General features: G+C 40.7%; 1 long non-coding RNA gene and 1 pseudogene across 1 annotated transcript; both read left to right on the top strand.

Moving 5' to 3' along the window:
* Positions 1-1,725: 1,725 nt before the first annotated feature.
* LOC136163476 (uncharacterized) lies at positions 1,726-10,399 on the top strand. The gene is made up of 3 exons (XR_010662245.1): positions 1,726-1,830; positions 1,927-2,124; positions 10,209-10,399. It is a non-coding gene; the product is annotated as an uncharacterized lncRNA (long non-coding RNA).
* Positions 10,400-24,788: 14,389 nt separating this feature from the next.
* Positions 24,789-24,944, top strand: LOC136163419 (large ribosomal subunit protein eL39-like; annotated as a pseudogene).
* The last annotated feature ends 225 nt before the right edge of the window (positions 24,945-25,169 follow it).

Here is a 25,169-nt window from a genome sequence, read left to right as displayed (position 1 = left end):
GGAAGTAGATTATTGATGCCAGTGAACTATTATCTCTCTCCCTTTTCTCTTTACAACCACTGTGGGAGTTTCTTCCAAAGTCTCGCTAAGCTGGCAGGGATCAGCTCCCACACCTGTGAGACAGATAGGCAAGCATCCCTGGGAGTCTGTCACTGCCGAGATGGGGAGGGACAAACACTCTATAACAAGAAGCACAGCCCACCTCAGGATGGAAAAGCAAGGGGCGGGGGGAGCTTATGTTTATTTTATTCTATTTTCCTAGCAACCGAATTCTCTCCCTCTCGCCTGTTCATTCTTTGAAAATCATCCGTGGTTGAGAATGGGATTATGGTCCTCCTTGTTGATCCCCGGGTTGGCATCGTTTTTTAAGATAAAATTTTTCCACTTGATGGACTTCCTCGTGAGGGGCAAATCTTCTCTCCTGGCATGCTTACAATCATGGGATGAAAAAAATGCAAGCAATGCAAAGATAGATCAAATTGTCTGTGGTAATAACTTTCCTTTCAGAGAGTAGCAGACAGAGAGGAACCACTCTTCTCACAGATGGAGGAGACAATGATGATTTGAGGGTCATGGAAACACCTGTCCACTCAAAAAGAAAATGTCACCCACTGCAAAATTTCCACCAGCACCTATCGGTTACAGCAGTGTCTCCAGGAAGTCATCTGTTTGGTGCAAATACCTGGGAGGAGTGATATTTGCCTATTGTCATCTTCCCTTAGATTAATTGATCAGTTTATAGCTGAGAGTTGAGTCCTGAGGGAGTAGGGCCCAGGCAAGACCACCTTTATTGGAGAACAGAAGGTCTGGATTTCAGGTGAAGACCCAGAAAACTGGGACTTTATGGACCCCTGAAGGAAGAGGAGATGGTGCCTAATACTAATCCTCTGCTTGAGCTGCATTGTGTTCCCCACCCCCCGAAAGTAGGCTAAGTCCTAAGCTCTGATACTTATCAATGTGACCTTATTTTGAAATAGGGTATTTCCGGATATGTTAAGATGAGGTCATTTGGGTGGGCCCTAATTCAGTATGGATGATATCCTTACAAGAGAGGGAAATCTGGACACAGACCCACGCAGGGAGAAATCAAAGAAATGTGTGTGAAATCAAAGAGATTGGAATGAGGCAGCTGCAAGCCAAAGATGCTACCATCCCCAAAAGCTAGGACAGAAAGACAGAACAGATCCCTCAGAAGGAAGCAGCCCCATCCACACCTTGATTTTGGACTTGTAGCCTTTAGGACTATAAGAAGATAAATTTCTGTTGTTTTAAGATACCTAATCTGTGGTACTTACCACAGCACTAGGAAACTAGTACAGCCCCCAAACAAAACACAGTGAAGCTTCCAGCTTCCAGTCTCTGGATCGGTCTAAACATCGAGATCGATTTTTGATTCGACCCATGGGTGCCTGGACTTTAGCACATAAAGGTCAGCAGGAATAGCCCTCTTGGTTTTGAGACACGTCTCATCAGGAAAAAGACAAACTGCTTACTCTTTTTTTCCCCAAACGTCTTCTATAAGGTAATCGTTTTAATTAGGATAATTAAATTCTTGTTTCAAAGGGCACCAAAGTGCAAGCATTATCGTCTGATTTCCTGTAAAGCGTCTTTTTCCTGCCTCCTGTCCCACATGGTGTCCATTAGCTGGAGAGGCACCGAGTGAGTCAGACATTCTCGTTATAGGTTTGTGGCTCATGTCAGTGCTAAGAAGAGGGAAATGAGAAAGGAAAACATAAATTGGGAAACAGTGTCAGAGGGCAGGCCGAGATAATGCAAGTACCAGAAAGCAGAGGAAAAGGGTGTTGTGTGGGAACCAAAACCTTGCTTCAGGTAGGAAATGTCAGAGAAAAATACAGTCACGTTTTGAAATTAAGGGAAGGGGGGAGTGGTGGAATACAAACTGCTCTTTGCTGTGTTTTTTGGCAGTCTGAATTCAGTACTTGAAGTGATTGCAACTCGCCCTCTTCCCTGACTCATTGCTGCTCTAAGATCGGAACAGTTTTCAGCTCCAAGTCTCCTGGGAAATCGCCTGATAAAATTCCTGCAACGTCCTTCCATCACTGAGACCTGGGGAAGGATATTGAGAGTCCTGTGGGCAAGACAACATGAACGCCCAGGGCAGGGGTGAGTCGACTGAGATGTGTTTTGATAAAATGATACATCGCTCTGGTACCCAGTAGCCTCAACCTGGGAATCAGTGAGACCAGGTTCTGGGATGCATTCTCAGATGTAGCTGTGAACTCTGTTCTGCCCCCGTTACTCCTTACCTACTGCTACCCACCCACCCACGAGAGGGCCCCAGAAGGTGCAGGTAAAGAAAGTCAGGGGAGGGTTCACTGCAAATCTTTCATCTCCTTTCTAAGGAAAACAAACCCAACTCTATGTCTTATTCACAGAGGTCAGCATGCCATCCTTTATGTTGTATTTCTAGAAGATGGTATATCATCTTAAAAGCCTGGTTTAATTTGCTTTTCTCCAATCTTTGTGGTATTTTTATATGCCATTAGTCAGTTATTGCATGTTACTACCAATAACAGTCCCACCTAATGTATTTAATTTGTTTTGAAAATCATAGCACATCTTTACGCACAGAAGAGACAGCTTTTAACCCCATTGATGACTTCCTCTTTAAAAGTCCTTTTTTAAATCCCTAACCACAGTCTTTTTGGTTCTCTTCCGATCCACTGACCAAGCTCTGCTTTCTTCAACTCAGTCTTTAAATGGCAGCGTCTCCAGGGCCCCCCTGGGGCTCTCTGCTCTCCTCTTTCTGATCATTGTGGTGCAGTGACTTTTTCAACAAAGACTCAAAAATGCACCTTCCCGGTAAGGCTCTCTTCCTGTGCACTAGACCTGCACATGCAAATGAATACTGGCCATTGCCCCTTGATGGTCGGAAAAGCACCTCAAATCTGACTCATCCAAAATGGATGCAGCTATGTCTTCCTCCTGCCCCTGCCCCCAAAACCTGGTGATTGTCACTTCCTGGGTCACTCAGGTGGAAATCTTGAGAGTCATCCTGCTATATCTCTAAATGGGTTATCAGGTCTTGTGAGTCATACTCCCCATGATCTCTCCTACTTGTTCCTCTTCCTCAATCACCATCATCACTCCCTTGTTTCAGACTCACAGCACATCTCAAGAATTGTTCTAATAGCCTTTCCACCAGTCACACTGGCTCCGTCTCACCCAAGGTGCTGCCTTACCCTAATCCAACAGAGAAGAGAGCTGTCACTGAGGGTTGATGGCAGAGCTGGCAGATAGAAGAATGCACCTTTTATGCTCTTTAAAGATATTTCTTGATATTCGTCACATAATGACTTTCTGGAACATTGTTTCATCATAGTCTTAGCAGCTGTTGATACAGCTCCTTAACTATGGTTGAAAAGAATGTACTCAGACAAAATTATGAGTCCCCTACCTCTCCTTTCCATCTGTAACTATTCTTGGGGTCTTATCTCCTTCTAACTCATCCTACATTACTATGTGGACCAAAGATGCTCTTTTGGTACTTTCTGGTTTTCAGGTCCACTGTCTAATACCTAAACAGGTAAGCTTTTTTTAAGGGTAGGGACCATGTTATCTGTAGTCCCACCTCTCTGGGAGTTATGTCACCAAATAGATATTCAATAAATGAGGAGAAGGGGATGACAGAGGATGAGATGTTTGGATGGCATCACCGACACAATGGACATGAGTTTGAGTAGGCTCTGGGAGTTGGTGATGGACAGGGAAGCCTGGCGTGCTGCAGTCCATGGGGCTGCAAAGAGTTGGACACGACTGAGCAACTGAACTGAGGCAGAAAATTGGGAAATACTTCCCTAGTTAAAATTACTTATCACTGAACTGAAATGCTCACTGATTTAATGCACTAGTACAAATTTGATTATGCCAAAGCCTTTAAAATCTTTGTGGGATTCCAGAAAACACCCAAAATGCAGCTCTTATTCCTTAGCTTAGTTCACAGAACTTTCAAGTGCTGTCTTCTCCTTGACTCCATTTCCATCAGCTCTCACCATCCCTCCAATTGCGTCTGCCTGAACATACCTCTCTATATTATTATTATCAAGGGTCACTTTCTTAAGACCCTCTTCCCTGAAACGCTAGTCTTAGACATGCCCTCTCTGGCTTCTGTACCTACTTCACACTATCCAAGGGTTGGTTTCCCTAGGACCATGTGTTCCTGGAAGGTCAAAATAGAACATTCTGACTCCAGTGCCCAGTACTAAGCCAGAGACCCAGCTAGAACCCGGAAAATCTGTGAGTCTTTTGGAAAGAGGCTGTCAGCAACATCTAGTCCCCACTGACCGTGGTTATTAGACAAGGAGAGGAATAATTTGGTGATGAGAGAGAAAATAACATAGAAAGTGAGTGATGGAAAAATAAGGAGTTGTTGAAGGACCTCAATGCAAATCAGAAACTTGTCATTTCATAAACTTGAAGATTTTTTTAAAAACTGTTTACAAGATTATATTGGGGCACAAATTTTACCCACATAGATTAAACAATTTCATTTCTCATATAATCACTAAGTATGTATAACAGCATCAAACTTCACTGCCGACATCCAAATATTGATCGAATTGTAAACTTAGTCAGGCAAAACAATCCAAGTGAGGTGGGTTAAAGGGAAACATGAATAAATAAGCCTTCTACCTAATGCTGAATGTGAACATAGCCTTTGAACTATTTTAGCAATGACTCAGATGGGGAACATGAACTAAATAAAAGAGGAAGAAGCCCAAAGTAATCTGGGATGCATTTTCTTCAACTTCTCTGGAATTTTCAATTACCTCAGTTTCCTGACAAAGCTTTGCTGATGTCAGTAATTTACAGTAACAAATCTGCAAGATAACAGCAGGTTTGTGTGGGCCAGAGGTAAATTTGGGTCTGACATGAGTAATATATCCTGCAGTGAAGGCCAGTGGGAGGCATGAGAAAAGGTACAATTTCTATTAGTGATTTTTAAATAAAATGAAAACCACATGCATATATCACAGAGCAGGTGGATATGCAGACCTCACTGTCCTTTCCCAGGAAATATAACTACTTCCTTCTTGAATCCTAAGTGACTTTTAATAAAGACTCCATCATAGATGCTACTAGAAGTTTCTCTGCATATGTATCTTAAAATGTTAGATACCAGAACACACTGTGCATACCCTCTGTATTTAGGGAATTGTGAGTAACCATACAAGAGGTAGTGGATATCATCCTTGCTTTGGGTGGTATGCAATGATTTAAATGAAGCTAAGACAGACAAATGGAAGATAGACAAAATAACCTTTTGCCAATAGAAATCTTCTGTATAATACAATTGAACAATTTCTAAAGTCACAGAGGCAATTACAAAAATTTTTTTCTCCAGCCATTGTGAGAACGCCTGACAAGTTCTTTCAGCTTGCTTCGTCCCAGAATGCGAAGCCCACAGATCACAAAGGCATCTAGCTGGAAAGTTGCAGTTCCTTGGGGTCAACGGAGAAAGCGTCATTTCTCATCACATGGTCCTGACGGCAGGCTTTCCCTGAAAGTTGCTTCTCTTGGTTTTCTCACAAAACTGCTGATGTGAACTGGTTCTCTCATGATTTTGCCTTTTTTCTCCTGAAGCTAAAGAATATTTAAACTGCAGTTTATGATGGTGTTTCCTTGTCAATAAAATGAGGGGTTGTAAAGGAGGCTCCTTTCTATGAAGTTTAAGATGTAGCTGTGGTTAAGGGAGTGTTAGCATGAGAAGTTCGGCGGTTGAGGCTGAAAGGCTATGCTTTCTTGTGAAAAGACCTGGGTTCAAGTCTCTGTTCTGCCCTTCCTAACTGAGTGACTTTGACCGTTACCTCACTAAACCTCAGTTTACTTACCTTTAAAATGAGAATACTATTAGTAACCATTTCACAGAGTGGTTGTGGGAATCAGATGAGACAAGAGGTGTGCAAATGGTCTCTATGGCAGGCTCTGGTAAAGGGGCAGGTGTGTGCAGTGTATTTATTTCATCTCTTCCTCAGTGTCCTTTCTTCCCTCCCGGGTTTGAGGGAAGTCTGCTTTTGATAACCTATTCCTAGAGTTAGGTCCACAGAGAGTTCTCTAAAAGGAACACAATAATTTCAGTACTTAGAAAATTTCCAGCTTGTAATTTTTCAGGGGCCGGGACGGTCTCAAGATTCATCCTCAAAGGAACCCTTTGTTTCCTGGTGGGTGTGAGCCTTGGGTTCATGAAAGAGGAAGGAATGCTTGACAATTATCAGGCCAATGAGAGGCCTCAGAGCATGAGAAATGAGGAGGCTGTTGTGTCTCGATTCTAGATACATGGGGCCTCTGCTGCTCTGAGCAGATAATCCAGGACGATAATGAAGTAGTCACAAGGGTGAGCCTTTGAAACAAGGCAGGCAAGACACCGCTCACAGTTCGAACCTTCCCGTTAGCCCTTTTGCATATTTTAAAGAGAGACTTGTAAGTCATGAGATAGCCTTGCCTGTCAGAATAATCAGCCCATATGGGGAACTTCTTTCATAACTTGACAAGAGACGCGGGAGGGGAAGCTGCTGGAGATGAAAACTGATGATGCAAACAGCAGGAAAAGGTTTCTAGTTTATGATCCTTGTTTTCCTTCAGCTAATTTTAATTCTGATGAATACCAAGTTTTCTTTGGTACTTTTTGTTCCTCAAATCTTTTTTTCCCCCTATTAAACTGTTCAGCCAAGTATTTCTTAAGCCTCTCTGAAAACAATACTACTTATTTCTTAAGCCCATGTAAACAAACATTTCCATGAAGACTGGCTTGAAAGATACAAGTAGATGACAACCTGAAAGGCCATTCCTATTGCAAAAATGAAAAGACTTGACAGATCGATAGGTAAATATATATACAACACTAAAACTTGATGTTGATTCAGACAGAGTCAAATGATGTTAAGTCTTGCCATCCTATTTAGTTACTTTCTGCTCCTCTAACAGTTTACATAGGTGGAATACCTTGATAAATTCTGATCCTTGGATGGGAGGACTGATGTTTTATAACAGGTCATTTGCAAACAAATATTTACCAATTACCAGTAAATACCAGTCATTGTGTTGGTAAACAGACTGTTATAAGAGCAACAGAGAGGAAAGAGTTCTGGTCATTTTGTGAGACCTCTGTCAAGGGTAGCTAGGGAAGGCTTCAGAGAAGCAAAACTGAGTTAGGTGTTGAAGAGCCAATAGAAGTAACACTCCACTGTATTAATATACATGCCCTGGGGCGTCCCTGATGGCTTAGTGGTAAAGAATCTACCTGCCAATGCAGGAGATGCGGGTTCAATCCCTCTCCTGGGAAGATTCCCTGGAGAAGAAAGTGGCAAAGCCTTCCAGTATTCTCACCTAAAACCCCATGGATGGACATGACTTAGCGACTGACCAACAAGAAGATGCGTGTACCATATCTTCTTTACCAGTTCCTCTGTTGATGGACATTTAGGTTTCTTCCATGTACTGGCTATTGTAAACAGTACTGCAATGAACATTGAGGTGCATTATCTTTTTTGAATTATGATTTTCTCTGCATATATGCCCAGGAGTGGGATTCCGGGGCCACATGATAGTTCTAATTTTAGTTTTTTAAGAAACCTCCATATTGTTTTCCATAGTGGCTGTATCAGTTTACACTCTCACCAACAGTGCAAAGGAGATGTGGCACATATATACCATGGAATATTGCTCAGTCATGAAAAGGACCAAAATTTTGGTCATCTGTAGAGACATAGATGAACCTAGAGAGTTGAGTAAAGAGAAAAACAGAAAAGAGAAAAACAAATATCGTATATTAACGCATATATATGCAATCTAGAAAAATGGTATAGGTGATCTTATTTGCAAAGCAGAAATAGAGACACGGAAGTAGAGAACAAATATATGGATACCAAGAGGGGAAAGGGCAGGGAAGAGGACTTGGGAGATTGATAATGACACATAGATACTGCTGACACTATGTATGCGATAGACAGCTAGTAAGAGCCCACTGCATATATAGCACAGGCAACTCTACTTCGTCCTCTGTGGTGACCTGAGAGGACAGGAAGCCCCGAAAGGAGGGGCTGTGTACATTACACGTCCATACTGGAGACTACTGCGACACCGTAGTGGCTTAAAGCTCGACGTTCAGAAAACTAAGATCACGGCATCCGGTCCCATCACCTCATGGCAAATAGATGGGGAAACAGTGGAAACAGTGGCTGACTTTATTTTTCTGGGCTCCAAAATCACTGCAGATGGTGACTGCAGCCGTGAAATTAAAAGACGCTTACTCCTTGGAAGGAAAGTCATGACCAACCTAGACAGCATATTAAAAAGCAGAGACATTACTTTGCCAACAAAGGTCTGTCTGGTCAAGGCTATGGTTTTTCCAGTGGTCATGTATGGATGTGAGAGTTGGACTATAAAGAAAGCTGAGCACTGAAGAATTGATGCTTTTGAACTGTGGTGTTGGACAAGACTCTTGAGAGTCCCTTGGACTGCAAGGAGATCCAACCAGTCCATCCTGAAGGAGATCAGTCCTGGGTGTTCATTGGAAGGACTGATGCTGAAGCTGAAACTCCAATACTTTGGCCCCCTCATGTGAAGAGTTGACTCACTGGAAAAGACCCTGATGCTGGGAGGGATTGGGGGCAGGAGGAGAAGGGGACGACAGAGGATGAGATGGCTGGATGGCATCACCGACTCGATGGGCATGAGTTTCAGTAAACTCCGGGAGTTCGTGATGGACAGGGAGGCCTGGCGTGCTGCGATTCGTGGGGTTGCAGAGTCAGACATGACTGAGCGACTGAACTGACTGACTGACAACATTGCAAAGCAACCATACTCCAATGAAAGTTAATTTAAAAAAATAAAAGAGCCAATAGAAGCTTAGCAGGTTGAAAAGAGAGGATAATGCTAGAAGGCATGGGAGTGTGAGGAGTCCCGTGTGGGAAAACCATGACGAACTCACCATCCTCCTCAAGCATTCAGTGATAAACTCCTCAAATGGGACAAAAGTACACTTCATATTTAAACAAAAAAACCCCATAAATTATATCTACCCTCCTAAATATTAATTACCTATTTTCCACAGTTGCTAATGAAGATCTAAACGAAGTAGCAATACTTGGGCATGAGCTATGCTGCTGATGAACAGCCTCCTTGCCTTAGAGGGGGAAGAGGAGAGAGAAAATCGGTGGAAGTCACTCACCCCCGCCCAAGAGAGATAAAAATGGCTAGAATGAAACCAGGAAAGTGACGCAAGCACCTGACAGATAGGTCATCTTACCCTTGGATTCTGACCTTTCACTGAAACAACACCATCCAGTGATTTCCAGATGTGCATGCTTGACCATTAGTAAGCAGTCAAGACTGAAATCTTATTTCCCACAAGCTATGAATAAGTGAGTGACTTATAAGAACATCATCTCATTATGACAAATAGTAAGAGAGAAACTTGAGGAAATAATTTTTAAGCAATTTAATGAAGCTCTTGTTCTATCCCTGCATCCTGAAACAGTATTTCAGAGTTATCTTTCCTAACAGGAAATAGAATAGCTTGACAAAAGGAACCACAGCTGTATATCAAAACTGGCAGCATATTCATATGGTGTGGCCTGATACATATGTTCACCACCCTTTTCTGGTTAAACTGTATTTCATTATCATCTCCTTATTTCCACTTCTAATTCTAGCAGAACTGTTTCCTATAAACAGGTCAGATCCCTAGTAGTTTTGAGCTTAAGGATTCCTTTTAAATGCCTGATCCCAACTTTATTAAGCAGTGCTTCCCCTCTTTCTTAATTGTAGCCCCCCAGGCTCACACTCAAGTTTATTGGCATACATGGGGAGAAAAATTAATTCACCACCAATCCTAACTGCATTGTGTATATGGATGTTTATGCTACCTGTGGTTTTAAAAGCACATCTGCTTGGATTAGGAATATTTACTTGATATCATTATAATACAATGAATCTATAGATTCGATCATTAGAATATTATATGGTAATACAGAATGCAAGAATCCTCCCAAATCATCAAGTTAATCTTTTAAATTCAATTAATTTTATTTTAAAACATTGCTATACTTTGTTTAATTTAAAAAGCCAATGTTTTCTGTATTTTGGATTTGGGGGTATTGTTTTTGTTTGTGTTTTCTTGTTTTGGTTTATCTTTGGTGAAATGTAAAATTCTCTATCACTCGTTCAAACTCACTGTTTCTCTGTAGGTGTGGTTATGTTCCAGCATGCTGAATCATAGGATGTGGATACTGAATGATTTTAGATAATGGCTACCAGTGAAATTCACATTAATCAGAAAACGATATCCAGATGCCTCGCGCAACGTCCAGAGTCAAAGATAAAGCATCACGTTGTTATTGACTTCTCCTTCCTTCTTCTGGCCTCCCTCCTTTGCCTCCTCTCTTCCCTCCTTCCCCCTTTTCTCCCCCCTTTCCTTTCTCCCTCCTTCTCCACCTCCACTTTCTCCCCCTCCTCCTCCATCTCTGCCTCTTCCTCTTCTTTGCCTTCTCCTTCTTAAATACAGACTAAAACAGACCAACTACTCTATTCTGCATCGTTTTGCATCTGAAAACTCCAGCTAAATAAAAGTACAGTTGAATTCCTTTACATAGTAAGGAAGATTTTAATTAGTAAGGTTTGAGAAAACCAGACTTCATATGCTTTGTGCTTAATAAACCAAGAACACAGGACCTGGTTAAGACACACCACCAAACTAAAAGTTCTATATTCTCAAATTTAAAAACAAAACAGGAAATATTCCAGCCTCAGAGTGGAGAGGGTGTTAGGAATCCATACCCTAAAGAATTCCCTTACATTCAAAGAATAAAAGAAACAGATGTGGTTGAAACAAATATTTGAGTTGTAAGCACACCCAACACCTGAAGTTTATTAAGTAAATAAAACATTAATTTTGTAATCAAGTATCTTCCTTATATAATCAGTGATATATCTTCAGAGATAATCAACTATAGAACTTCCAGAGGATGAGATTAAGCTTAAGATCTGGATCTGACCTTGACCTAAACATAGCTACTAATTCCTGACCTTGAATTGTCCACACCTACCATCTCCATGTGACCCCATGGGCTGTAGCCTGCAAGGCTTCTCTGTCCATGGAATTTTCCAGGCATAAAAATACTGGATTCCTTCTCCAGGGAATCAAACCCCTGTCTTTTGTATCTCCTCCATTGGCAGGCAGATTCTTTACCATCTGAACCACTAGGGAAGCTATCTATCTCCGTGTTATTCTATTGAATATACGTAATCAAATAGTACAGTGCTTAATTTCTGTCGGAGGCAGCTTCCCTGGCAAATCTCTTCCCGTTTTTTGCTAGACGGAGGGCAATGTGCTGATTTTGCACTTTTTTCCCCACTCTGTGTTTTTAAATTTATCAGGGAAAAAAGTAACCTGATACCCTGCCATAATGTATCTTTTTTTTTTTTACAATAAAGAAGAATTCTTTAAGTTATTACAAAAAAAAAAAAAAAAAGAATCCTCTTATAGTCTAAGACTGGATTAATTAATATCCAGCTTAACTAACTTTTTTGTATAAAATGTTGATATCTTTATTTTTTAAACAGTTCCCTTTCTATTCTTCCAAATAAAGATAGAAACATTATATTGGCTTTTCTTTTAGATAGAATTTGGGGCAGTCAAATAGACTGCCAAATAGTGAAATGCTATTATAGGTGCCAGAGAATCAATGTTTTGAGGAAAGAGTGACTTTAAGTTCAAGGGCAAAGCCATTTCCTAGCTTAACTCATCCCAAGAAAGAAGTAATAAGAGGAATAACACCCCAGCCTCCAGAGGCTCTTCACAAAAGTGTGATGCCATGAATACACTAGGGCAAGCAGCGGTTCTCTGTCTTTCCCTGTCAGGACACCCTGGTGGCACAGGGTTCATCGTGGGAGGCATGATCATTCTCCAAATGTTGGCTGGCTCTCTATTCACTCCTCTCTCACCTAAGGCTCTGCTTTATCCTAGAACACAAGTGAGAGAAAGTGAAAACTTTGTTCCTCTAATTTATATTTTAAAAAGGATTGTTAAACTTCAACATTTAATTTCAATAGGTAACAAATGCCTTATGCAATGATTCATAATTAATCTAAACCCATCAGGATGGCTAACCATAGTGATTAAGAACTGCTGCTCTGTAGTCAAAACTCTCTGGTTTGGTGCAGGATGTGGCATTCTAGAATGTTAGTGCTACCGAAAGCTTGAAGCATCTCTTCTTTTTCCACCCCTCACCTATTTGAAGAACCTTTCCATTAAGCTTTCTTTACTCCTAACAGAGGCTGGGATTTTTTTTCTTTTCTGGGTCATAGAACTTCAAGAGCTGGTTTGGGCTGTCCTTAAAAATAAAGACTTCCCAAACTGAAAAGAGCTTCTCAACATGTGTTAGCATTCTCCAGAGAAACTAAACCAATAGGATGTGCATATGTGTGCATAAGTACTTATTTACTTCTGTTCATATGTATAATATAAGTACTTTCTGTATAAATTTATATAAATGTATATAGTTAATTGGGGCTTCCCAGGTGGTGCTAGTGGTAAAGAACCTACCTGCCAGTGCAGGAGACTTAAGAGATGCAGGTTTGATCCCTGGGTTGGGAAGATCTTCTGAAGGAGGGCATGGCAACCCACCCCAGTATTCTTGCCTGGAGAATCCCATGGACAGAGGAGCCTGGCAGGTTACAGTCCATGGGGTCACACAGAGTCAGACATAACTGAAGTGACTTAGCACACACACATGCATATAGTTAATTATAAGAAACTGGCTCATGCAATCTATGGAGGATAACCAGTCCCAAGATCAACAGAGTGATTCAGCAACTTGGAGCCTCAGGAGAACCAATGGTGTAGCTCGTCTGAAGGCTGGCAGGCTCAAGGCCAAGGATGAGCCAGTGCTTCAGTCTGAAGGCCATCAGGCACAAGGAAACCTCTCTTACTGGACAGAATATTATTGTTTCACTGGGGCTTCCCAGGTGGAGCTGGTGGTAAAGCATCCACCTGCCATTACAGAATATGCAAGAGATGCGGGTTTGATCTTTGGGTCAGGAAGATCTCCTGGAGAAGGAAATGGCAACCTGCTCCAGTATTCTTGCCTGGAGAATTCCAAGGACAGAGGAGCCTGATGGACTATAGTCCATGGTGTCTCAAAGATTCGGATACAACTGAGTAACTGAGCGCACGAATATGTATTAGGTCTTCCACTGTTGGGATGAGGCCCAGCCAAATTAGGAAGGGCAATCTGCCCTACTCAGACGGCCCACTGAAATGTTAACCTCATCTAAAAACATTCTCCCAAAAATACCCGAAAAAATGTTGATTAAATATCTGAGAACCCTGTAGTCCTGTCAGGTTGACTGGTGAAATTAACCATTAGACTCTAAAACATGGAGAAAAGTGCATGCATTTTAGAGAAGGACACATATAGATTTGAATCTCATGATGGTCTCTAGCTTTTGTGCACTATTTTAACCTCCTTGAGCCTTAGTACCCTCATCTGTAAATTGGTGAAAACACCTGCTTCCTAGGTTGATGGTGTGAGGGTCAAATGAAATAACATATGTATGTAATAGGTATTCAGCAAAGAAATAGGAGCCCCCTGCCCCTTTATTGAGGTCTAAGAATTTCACAAACTAGCTCACATCTCTGGCAGAAATGCTTGTGACAACTAATTCATACAGGAGGTAGCAGATACTACTGTTTTCCTCACCAACACCTACTCCTCATTACTTCTTTCTGATTTGTTCAAGTAGGAGATAACAGGACTCTAGCCTAAAGATACCTTAGAAAGGATATTTGCTGTTGTTGTCTCTGAGTCATGTCTGACCTTTTAGCAACCCTGTCGACTGTAGCCCACCAGGCTCTTCTGTCCATGGGATTTCCCAGGCAAGAACACTGGGGTGGGTTGCCATTCCCTTCTCCAGGACATCTTCATGACCCTGGGATCAAATCCACCTCTCCTACACTGACAGGCAGATTCTTTACCACAGACACCACCAGGGCTTCCCTGGAAAAGATATTGCTGTTGTTCAGTCACCAAGTCGTGTCCGACTCTTCGTGACCCCATGAACTGCAGCTCTCCAGACTTCCCTGCCCCTCACCATCTCATGGAATTTGCCCAAGTTCATGTCCATTGAATTAGTGATGCCATCCAAACTTCTCATCCTCTCTCATCCTCTTCTTCTACCTTCACTCTTTCCCCACAGCAGGGTCTTTTCCATTGTATACAGGAGTGATTGCCATTCCTTCCTCCAGTGGATCACATTTTGTCAGAACTCTCTTCTGTGGCCCGTCCAACTGGGGTGGCCCTACATGGCGTAGCTCGTAGCTTCATTGAGTTATATAAGCTCCTTCACCACAATAAGGCAGTGATCCATGAAGAAGAAAAGGTATAACCTTCCTTAATTCCTAGTGGGTGAGCCATGACTTGTCCAAGTTAATCATAGTATGTGGCAATTCTGTTCACCTGAGGCCAGTGGCATGAAATGAGCCAGTGATCCTGGCTAGTCAATAAGAGGAAAGGGGACGTACGCTGACAAAAAGGGAAAATATGTCAAGAAATCCTCTTCTGCCTCTTCTTTCCTACCTTTGAAATAAATTCTAGGAAGACAAGATGTTTGGATATGAAGCATCCATCTCCATCTGGTGACAATGAGACACTCGGGAAGCAAAACCAGAGGATGCCAAGAACCTGGGTCCTTGATGATACTGTTTGTGTAGCACACCTCCTCCAGACCTGCTGTCTTGTCATCTCATCTAGTCTTACTCCTTAAGTTGCTTTTAGTTGGTTATTCTGTTACTTGCCGCTAAAAGCATCCTAAATGACACAGCAGCCTTAGCCAGTTTTCAACTAAACAATTCAAACTTATTTAGACCACAACAAAAGTTTTTAAACCGTTGAGACAGAGTCACTGCCTTTTATGGCATTGGACAAAAATAGAACTCTATGCCTCTATCATCTGCATTTATTCACACATGTATTTCAATAAGCATTTGTTGAAGGTCTCCAATGTGCAAGATACTGGGAAAAGCCACTCTCTGGGGAGAGAGACAGGAGGCTACAAAGATGAATGAGACCTGGATCCTGTCCTAAAGGAAACTTACAGCCCAGTTGGATAGATAAGAAACAATAAAACAAAAGCAAAATCCATAGTTCTGGCCTTAAAAGGAAGTTGGAATCCACCTCTGTAAATCACTAAAGCATGCACCTATCACATTTTACATTTTATTTTTATATGCCCAGAAACTTGAGCTAAAAGTGGAACAAAAAGAAAAAAAAAAAAAAAAAGAATGAGGTAGTAGAATAAAATAGTAGACATTAAACAAGAGGGGCTGAATCACACTCTCACACTTTACAACTCAAGTTGGAATAAAGGGGCGAATGTGATTGATGCCTTAGCTTGGGGCCTCTGGAAAAAACACAATGAGAAAGGCAGCTTGCTTTACCTGGCTCCCTTTCAGCTCAGGAGTTGGAAAGCCAATACCGAACTGGATTTCTAGGTTTTCTGGCTTGCGTACAATATAATAAATAAGACTCTGGCAATTTGTGTTAGATTCTTGTACTAGGTCAGCAATTACTATGTGTGAGAGTGCTTCAAAACGACAATCCTCTATACTACACTCCAAATGGCTTTTCATATGTAGAAATATGATGTACTTTGTTCTTTGGTGTTTAAGGCTTAACTAGACAGAAATGACTCTTCATCATCTACAAAATAGCTAGAGTAAGCCCAAGACAACTCCCCAAAGTAGAATAAAATCCGGAATCAAAAGGCTGTGTGTTGTAGTGGATAAAGATCACAGACTTGGGAGCCTGACAGATCTGAGTGCAAGTCCACCTTATTGCTTTTGTTTGTGTGACATTGGGCAAGTTACATTACCACTCTGAGCCTCAGTTTCCTCATTCAAAAAATAAGACAACAGCACATCCTTCAGCGATTACTGCAATATAAATGAAGTAATATATGTGGACAGCAGCTAGCTTTAATGTGTATACTCAACAAATGTTACTCCTCTTCCCTCTAACTTGATTTTGATCTTGCATTTATTTTAGATTTTTATTAGTACAGTCAACTCATAACTAGCCAGTAGCAGTAATCCAAATAACACAACGTGATAGATAATCCCATATTTACTTATTTTTTCCATAAATATATTTGATTCGGGATAAGTTTTAAGGGAATTCACAAGATTTCAAAAATTTACATAAAGTCTACCTGAGATTAGATAGAAATCTCTTCCTTTTGTCTTTTTTGCAGAATGATATTTGATAACCAATATGAAGTGAGTACATGTATGTTCATCTGCTTCAGTCATGTGTGACTCTTTGCGACCCCATGGACACGAGCCTGATGTGCCCCTCTGTCCATGAGATTCTCCAGGCGAGAACACTGGCCTGGGTTGCCATGCCCTGCTCCATGCCCCGGGTCTTCCTGACCCAGATATCGAAACTGTGGCTCCTGCATTGCCGGTGGATTTTTAACTGCTGAGCCACCGGGGAAGCCCATGAAATGAATACCTACTATGTATCTGATGTTTTATAAATAAAAGGGAGGTGGGGGTAAGGATTTCTTTTTAAAAAGTTAAGATATCTTCACTCTTCTAAGAGAACTAATCAGACTTGAACTCTCTCCCTTTCTATTTTCTTCCTGCAGCTATGATTCCTGGCCCTAGAGAAGGACATGGCTATTTTTGTCCGTCAGATTCCTGTGGTACTGTACTCTGTGGATGAGTCAATGGGTCAGTTAGTTGTATGATAGGAGTGGGAATGTTATTCAGCAGAATTTCTGGGGAAGAAAGCATGTGAATTCTCACAGGGAAAAAGGCAGAGCCAAAGACTACATATCCCTTTCCAGGGAGCCAGGCAGAGCAGGCCCACTGGGGAGGGTAGAATGTGAAGATGCAGTGTAGACAAGGGGCCATGTCAGCAAAACAGTGGGGGGACTACCCTGGAGTGGAGAGGGGAGACACATGGAGGAGGAGATTTTCGGGAGATGCAGAGAAGCCTGATGACTCTTCAGAAATTTTCTGTGATACATACTGTAAAACTCATTTCACCTCTTTACTTATAGTAAATATCTATACTCTTCTTGTGGATCCTAAAGTTGGACTGGAGTTTCTCTGAACATGACTTTGCATGGCATCCAGTCTGGGGAAGACAGGCCGAGCATCACCAGGAAAGTTAGATAAATAGGTGTCTAAGGGAACCCAGCATTAGTAGACATGGCTCAGTTCCCAATCACATCGCTTCTTGCCTGCTCTCTGTTTGAACCTTCACTATTGCTTTCAAGAGCACCATTGTGAAAAAATATAGTGCTTTTAGAGAAATGTTGGATTCAGAAGTAGACAAAAGAAGAGATTTTGAAAAGGATAAAATATAAAGGAAAAATAGTAGTGTGGAGTTAGCAGGTGGCTAACACTTCAGATGCCTTAGCATGCCATTTGGTGTCTCGGTCCTTGGAAATATCCCATTCCCACATTTTGAAAGAAAGAAAAGAAAGAAGGAAGGGAGGGAGGGAGAAAAGAGAGGGAAGGATGGAAGTAGAGAGAAAAGAAAAAAGAGAAAAGACCTTTCACAAAAATAACCTGGCAAAAACCAATTACCTACTATTACTTCACTTGTAGACTTGTGAATTGGTTGACTCAAATGTCCACCTTGAGGCCTAGATGAGAGCATTATCTGATGATGGAGGATTTGATGAGAAGAAAGTAGTTGCCACCTTGTTGGCACATGGAGCAGATGGGTAGAGGTGGGTTAAAAGCCTAAAGCAAGAGGGAACTAGATACTGAGAAGAGGAGACTAGGCAAGAAGAAAGAGATCTAGATTTCTAAGATGAAGGACTGATTCTTTGTCAACAGAATTCTTTGTCAACTTTTTAGCTTAGGATTAAACAAATAACTTGCTGTTAACAAGTAACCAGAATAACTTTCTTGCTTAGGATTCTGATGGGTGAGGCAGAACATTAAAAGTTGATGAGAAGTGATACTATTCACAATTATGGGATCATGGCTAGCTTAAATAGGATTCCCTGGAAATAGATTCTGAGTCAATGAGGGCCATGCAGAAGGTTCACTGGAAGGTGATCTCAGGGGCGAGACCTGCATGGAAGGGAGGAAGGCGAGATTAGACAAAGGAAGGAGTTAGCCAGCACTCTGCTTGCGATTGAGTTTTTGGCTAATTCTTCAGGGGAGGCTGCGATGGCCACTGGGAGTTTCACAAAATTAGGCAAAAGAGCTGAATCTTTGTAGCTGCCCATTCTGGCCTTGGCCTTCTGTTTAGAAAGGATTGTAACCTTGGGCAAAGCAGTGCTCAGTGAGGGACATAACTGTGAGCCCCAGCTGCTGGTTTTCTCAGTAGCTGAGGGATAGATACTGTATTAGTCAGCTTGGGCTGCCATAACAAAATACCATGGATTGGTTGGCTTAGAAACAGGAATTTTGTTTTGGAGGCTGGAAAGTCTAAGATCAAGGTGCTGGCCAGTTTGATCCCTGAGTGAGAACCCTCTTCCTGGCTTGCACACAGCTGCCTTTTCACTGTGCTTCCATGGCAGAGAGAGAGAGCAAGCTGCTCTCTCTCCCTCTTCCCATAAGAAGACATCTCACGGTGGAGTCCCCCACTCTAACGATCGCATCTAAGCCTAATTAACTCCCAAAGCCCCACTTTCAGATACCACCATATTGGGACTTAGGACTTCAACATATAAATTTGGGGGAACTCAGTGCAGTTTGTAGCAGGAATGTCAACCCAAAAGAGTGGATCTGGGCAAAGCACAAGCAGTATCTACTACAACAATATAATTTGGATGCCACTTAGAGTGGAAATCCTTAAACCAGGGCTTTGTGGCAAGACGAGTGGGAAATGATAAACAAAGACACGCTGTGGCCCCTGACAGTAAGTAGTTGGCTGAGGTTTAGCACACTACCACTGCCCCAGGGGAACAGGCTGGCTTTGGTTGGACTTCTATTCCCAATAAGAAACTGGAGGCTGTCATAGGAATTGAAATGAAGCCTCTTCCTAAAATATAGGAAATCACATTAATGTGATCAGTGGGAGAAGGTTTCATTATCCATGTGTATCAGTTGAGTTCAGTTCAGTCACACAGTTGTGTCTGACTCTTTGCAACCCCATGAACTGCAGCACACCAGGCCTCCCTGTCCATCACTAACTCCCAGAGTTTACTCAAACTCATGTCCATCGAGTTGGTGATGCCATCCAGCCATCTCATCCTCTGTCATCCCCTTCTCCTCCTGCCCCCAATCCCTCCCAGCATCAGGGTCTTTTCCAGTGAGTCAACTCTTCGCATGAGGTGGCCAAAGTATTGGAGTTTCAGCTTCAGCATCAGTCCTTCCAATGCATATTTAGGACTTATTTCCCTTAGGTTGGACTGGTTGGATCTCTTTGCAAGGGACTCTCCTCCAAGGGACTCTCAAGAGTCTTCTTCAACACCACATTTCAAAAGCATCAATTCTTTGGCATTCAGCTTTCTTTATAGTTCAATTCTCACATCCATACATGACCACTGGAAAAACCATAGCCTTGACTAGACGGACCTTTGTTGACAAAGTAATGTCTCTGCTTTTCAATATGCTATCTAGGTTGGTCATAACTTTCCAAGGAATAAGCGTCTTTTAATTTCATGGCTGCAGTCACCATCTGCAGTGATTCTGAAACCCAGAAAAATAAAGTCAGCCACTGTTTGCAGTGTTTCCCCATCTATTGGCCATGAAGTGATGGGACCAGATGCCATGATCTTAGTTTTCTGAATGTTGAACTTTAAGCCAACTTTTTCACTCTCCTCTTTCACCTTCATCAAGAGGCTCTTTAGTTCCTCTTCACTTTCTGCCATAAGGGTGGTGTCATCTGCATATCTGAGGTTATTGATATTTCTCCCGGTAATCTTGATTCCAGCCTGTGCTTCCTCCATCCCAACGTTTCTCATGATGTACTCTGCATTTAAGTTAAATAAGCAGGGTGACAATATACAGCCTTGATGTACTCCTTTTCCTATTTGGAACTAGTCTGTTGTTCCATGCCCAGTTCTGTTGCTTCCTGACCTGCATACAGGTTTCTCAAGAAGCAGGTCAGGTGGTCTGGTATTCCCATCTCTTTCAGAATTTTCCAGTTTATTGTGATCAACACAGTTTATTGTGATCCATGTGTATAAGCATGCACAAAAGAATTCTATATTCTTCAAATACAAGGCCTGTGCCTTGTAGTAGTGAAAGTAATTCCAGATCCATGGAGGGCTTGGGTCTTGGCCCATTGTGTTATTTGTGACCACTTCCTTGGAACAGAGCTGTTATAATAATTTCAGAGTTCTCATTCAAAAGCTATAGTGGCTAAAATTCCAAACATCATCAATGGTCTTTTATTGCTGTTATCTGCTATTATCTATGATAATAGGGATTTATTTATAACATGTTCCCAAGGTGAAGATGTGAAAGTGTGATGCCAATAACATCTATGGAATGCCTCTATATCATTAGGCAAAGGAAAACTTTACAGATCTTAAAGTTATAACTTCTAAGGCTGAGTGAAGTCATCAGTTTCCCTGTCATGAGTCAGAAAAATGTGCCCATCTCCTGGTTCATTTTTCTAGATTCTGAATTTAAAAGCTATAAATCTGTGCCCCCCCAAAAATAAGTCTATCATCTGCTCTGTATTTTTCTGTTTATAATGGAAGATAGCCCAAAATACTTAGTTGCTATGATGTGGAAGATTATAATAGTTCTTCACCATTTCCACTCAAAATAATTCAAGTTTTTCCTCTTGATTTTGAGTTTTGTACTCTTACATGTTGCCCTTTCTTTCTCAATGAATCTGCCTTCACCCCCCATTTAGGTTCACTCAAGAACTTTCTGTGAATTTAGTAACATTTAATTTTGTAGTCGGAGCACAAGGGTATACATTTTGGATATACAATTCATTCTTATAGTCCATGCCTGTCTGTCTTGAAAAAGTCATACTCATCAATGCCAGTCCTGAGTTATAACACCAAGAATTTGTAATGCCAATTAACTCAAAATTTCCATCATGTATAGAGATTTATGATTACTCCAGTGACGTCTTGACTTACTAAAAAGCAAGCCCTGAGATTGCTAACACAGAGTGTGTTTTCAAGAATGAGAGCATAACTTCAGGAAAATGACATTAACTCATTCTTCCTGTATAGATTATTTGAAAAGAAACTCCTATATAAATAAAATTCAATTCATGCATTCATTCCCCCTTATGTCATTTATATGATACTTTTTATACTCTCATTCTTAACATAATTTATAAACAGATATTCAAAGTAATTCTGATGTATGTTGGAAATGTTATTTTTCTCAGTGTTTCTGTTGACCAAAAAAAAAAGAAAAAAGAAAATTACATGGCTTAAGTTATAATAACAGTATCCTTTACAATGAAATGAAAAATTAAGCCCATTGTGTATAACAAATACAATAATCACATGTATGGAAATAATCATCTAAACATTTTTTTAAATTACATGATTTTTAAATTGCTAGAATATTGAATGACAAATAGGTGACTCCAATTTAATAATCTGCTCAGACTTTTCACATGAAAAATATGGCAAATAACAGTCTAATTCAGGAGAATATTCTGAGGTATGCTTACCTTGAACAAATTCTCCAAAAAACTAAGTGTTCATTTAAAGGAATAAATAATTACTGAAAGAATACAACTTCGTCCCCATGGCCAAACTGCAGAATTCAGCAGAATAAATGATATCTCACTTATGCAAAAGATTTTGTCATGATAAAGTTTGTTCTTCCCTACATGTCCCCTCAAATGGCAATTCTATACTTGGCAACGTTGCCTGTTTCATTCTCATCTAGGTCAAAATCTAAGTCCTGGTGTGGAGGGAGTGAGTTAATATCTAATGTTGCACTTTGCAAGTAATCGCACTGCTACCTTACCCAGAGAAAAATAATGTTTGTTGAGCACTTACATTTATTGAGCCAGGCCTGTACCTGCTAATGCTTTACTATGTCATTTGTTCATTAAATGTTTATAAATGTCTACTCTTTGCCAACCATTGGGAACATTAAAAAAAAGTCAGATTTCATGTCTTTGAGAGATGTAGTCTGGTTCTCTAATTCAGATCATTCAATCTCACAATAACTGAAAGAGAAACGGATTAGCACTCATTTTTATCTTGAAGATGAGGAAACCGAGGCTCACAATGTTTCAATGATTTGCCTGTAATCAGAAGCAGTATTTAAGCTCAAGTTCATCAGACTCCAAGCCCCATTCTTGCTCTATTTTTTGCTCTGTTGTTACTGGATAAAACACTTCTATACTTGACTTGAAATGTGATGGTGGGAACTAAAATGTCAGTAAAGTACTGTGTCAAAATGTCATGATGTTTAGTCTGAAAGTTTACTTTTTTTCTCCTTTTCACTTTCTGTATGCCTATTGCATATATAAAAGATGCCTACAGATGGTTCTTCACCTTTCCCACAAATTAGAAAAAGAGAAAAACTGTATTGTATGACGAACAATCTTATAGTCATTTGTTGGTGCTGGTTTTTACCGGAGCCCCAAATAGGCAAGCTATAACATGTAGATTCAAATTCAGTAAGAGCTGATAATCTTTAGCAGTATATTAGTTGAGGTCCTTGAGTAAGATTCTTGCTCTCTCCTTCACAGTTCATTTCTCCTGCTGGAGGATTCCTCGTGCTAACTCCTATTTTCTATGCATAAGTGCCATGCTAGACCAGGGCAAGCATTTAATTGTACTGTGGGGAGTAATTTGAATGAGTGACCTGGGGTTTGGCCAATGGCCAAGTCCATTGGAAACTCCCCTCTAAGCTGTGCATTTTTAGGCTGTGGTCATCTTTGGGATTTCCCCAAAAAAACTTCTCTATCATGGCAGACATTTAACAACCCCATTTTCAGAATAGTATCCAAGCCAGGGTGTCAAAATGAGGTATGAAATAATTTGCTTTGCATGTTGATTTCTCTCTTCTTAAATCCTTCCCTTTCTTAAATCTTTTTAATTTGCATATTTTAAACTTTTCTCTATTTGCATATTGACGTCTTCTTGTAAAAGTCTCTGCTTTCCCCAACAAAATGGTGCATTCAACATTTCCTGACAGTCTATGTCCCATAGAATTCTAGGTACTTTTGGTTTGTTATTACCAAGACTAAAGAAAAAGTTTCTAAATAGCTTTTGACAGGCTTCTAAAGTAATGAGTTACAGACTGAATGTTTTATCAAATACAATGATACAATTCATGTTTTCAGCAAGCTGTTTCTTGGTTAAAAAGCTGGACTAAATTGTTATATATATATATATATATATATAGGCACAAAAAAGACATATTCAGAAACAATAGGTCATGCATATTTAAGTTGTTGGTAAAAGCACTAGATGACTGGATCTTATTTGCTGTTCAGCACGATAGAATTTTGGCCTTGAAAATTGTTCCTAGAATGACAGACAGTTAGGAAAAAGATCCTCATTGGTAGAAAGGTATCAAACTATCTAAATTATTCAAATTATTTTATCTTCCAAATAGGTCCACTACCTCTATATATATTTGAAGACCAAAAGTATATTCAGAAGTTACTGGTCAAAAACTATCTGTGACCCAGATACTGTTTGGATTTGCATGAGATATTTCCAAAGCAGTTTGGGAAAGCCCACAAATTCAAAGCAGCCTCTTTATCCTCACCCCATTTCTGCTGAGTCCAGGAACCTTATTTCATTTCCTGCATGGTAGGCATTTTTTAGGGACTAGGTAAGCCATGACATCTGCACTGCTTTCTGAGTCATTGTCGTGAAATGATACACGCTTGGGTGTAGTGAAGATACTTGGTTCTCAGAGAAAACAAACAAACAGAAGTCAGCTAGGAGCTTCAGTTTGGTTAAAAGCAAAAGCAATGTACAATTCAAAATTTTTTATTTATTTAAAAAAAACCGTCTACAGCTTTTAAGTTTCCAAATGATATTTTCTAACTGTGAGAAAATATTTTAAATGAGAGCCTTTGCTCTGCATGCCTCATTCAGACACATGCCATAATTTGTGAAGGGACCCGGTCAGGCCTCTTCCAAGAAGGTCTGTCTATGGAAGATTGAAACATAAAGCTTCTATTTTGATAGATCAGAGGGGCACATACTCAAAGAAGAATCTCTGTACTCACATAGCCTTAAGGGCTTCCCAGGTGGCTCAGTGGGTAAAGAATCTTCCTGCATTGCAGGAGACTCAGGTTTGATCCCTGGGTCCAGAAGATCCCTGGAGGAGGGCATAGCAAGCCACTCCAGTATTCTTGTCTGGAGAATCCCATGGACAGAGGAGCCTGGCAGGCTACAGTCCAAGGGATTGCAAAGAGTTGGACACAACTGAAGTGACTGAGCACACACACATGCCCAAATAACCTTAAACTAATTTCATCATTTATTTACTGATTTTGTGAACTGTCATATATGACAGTATTCTAGGTCCTGCTCAGTTATCAACAGTAAAATATAGTTTCTGCTTTCATAGAACTTAGAATATAGCGTACGGGGATGAGGATGAGACTTAAATGCTAAAGTCTGTAGCTTTATTATATTGTGAAATTACAAATAAAGTGCATAGAGACTTCAGAGGTGGAGGAGGAGAACAGCGTAAGTTAGATCTCCTACTAGTAAGAATAGCACATATTTGGAAGTAGTAACCATATTTCTTAAATCTTTGAAGTAAAAAAGCAGAAGCTAGAAGTATTCCTGGGAGTCTTTTCTCTTCTCCGCCATCCTATGTGCGGTTGAGTTCTCTCCTCACCATGGCTTCTCACAAGACTTTTAGGATCAAGTGCTTCCTGGCCAAGAAACAAAAGCAGAATCATTCCATTCCTCAATGGATTTGAATGAAAACTGGCAATAAAATCAGGTACAACTCCAAGAGAAGACATTGGAGAAGAACCAAGCTGGGTCTATAAGAAACCGCACATCAAAGTGGCACACCTGTTAAGAACACTTTTTTAAGCAACCAAATCATAGTGAGAACATGACTACTGTAATGCTTGGCTCCTGATGGTTCTTATTTCCTCACTATCAGTCTGAGACTCAGTAATAAATATGAAATGTTGAGGGGAAAAAAAAAAAGAAGTGTTCCTGGGAAATTCCAAGAGCAACAAAAACAAAAAAATTAAATCAATGATGAA

This window comes from Muntiacus reevesi, chromosome 3, assembly GCF_963930625.1.
Source record: "Muntiacus reevesi chromosome 3, mMunRee1.1, whole genome shotgun sequence".
NCBI classification, from domain to species: Eukaryota; Metazoa; Chordata; class Mammalia; order Artiodactyla; family Cervidae; genus Muntiacus; species Muntiacus reevesi.
This window is presented reverse-complemented; position numbering and strand designations above follow the sequence as displayed.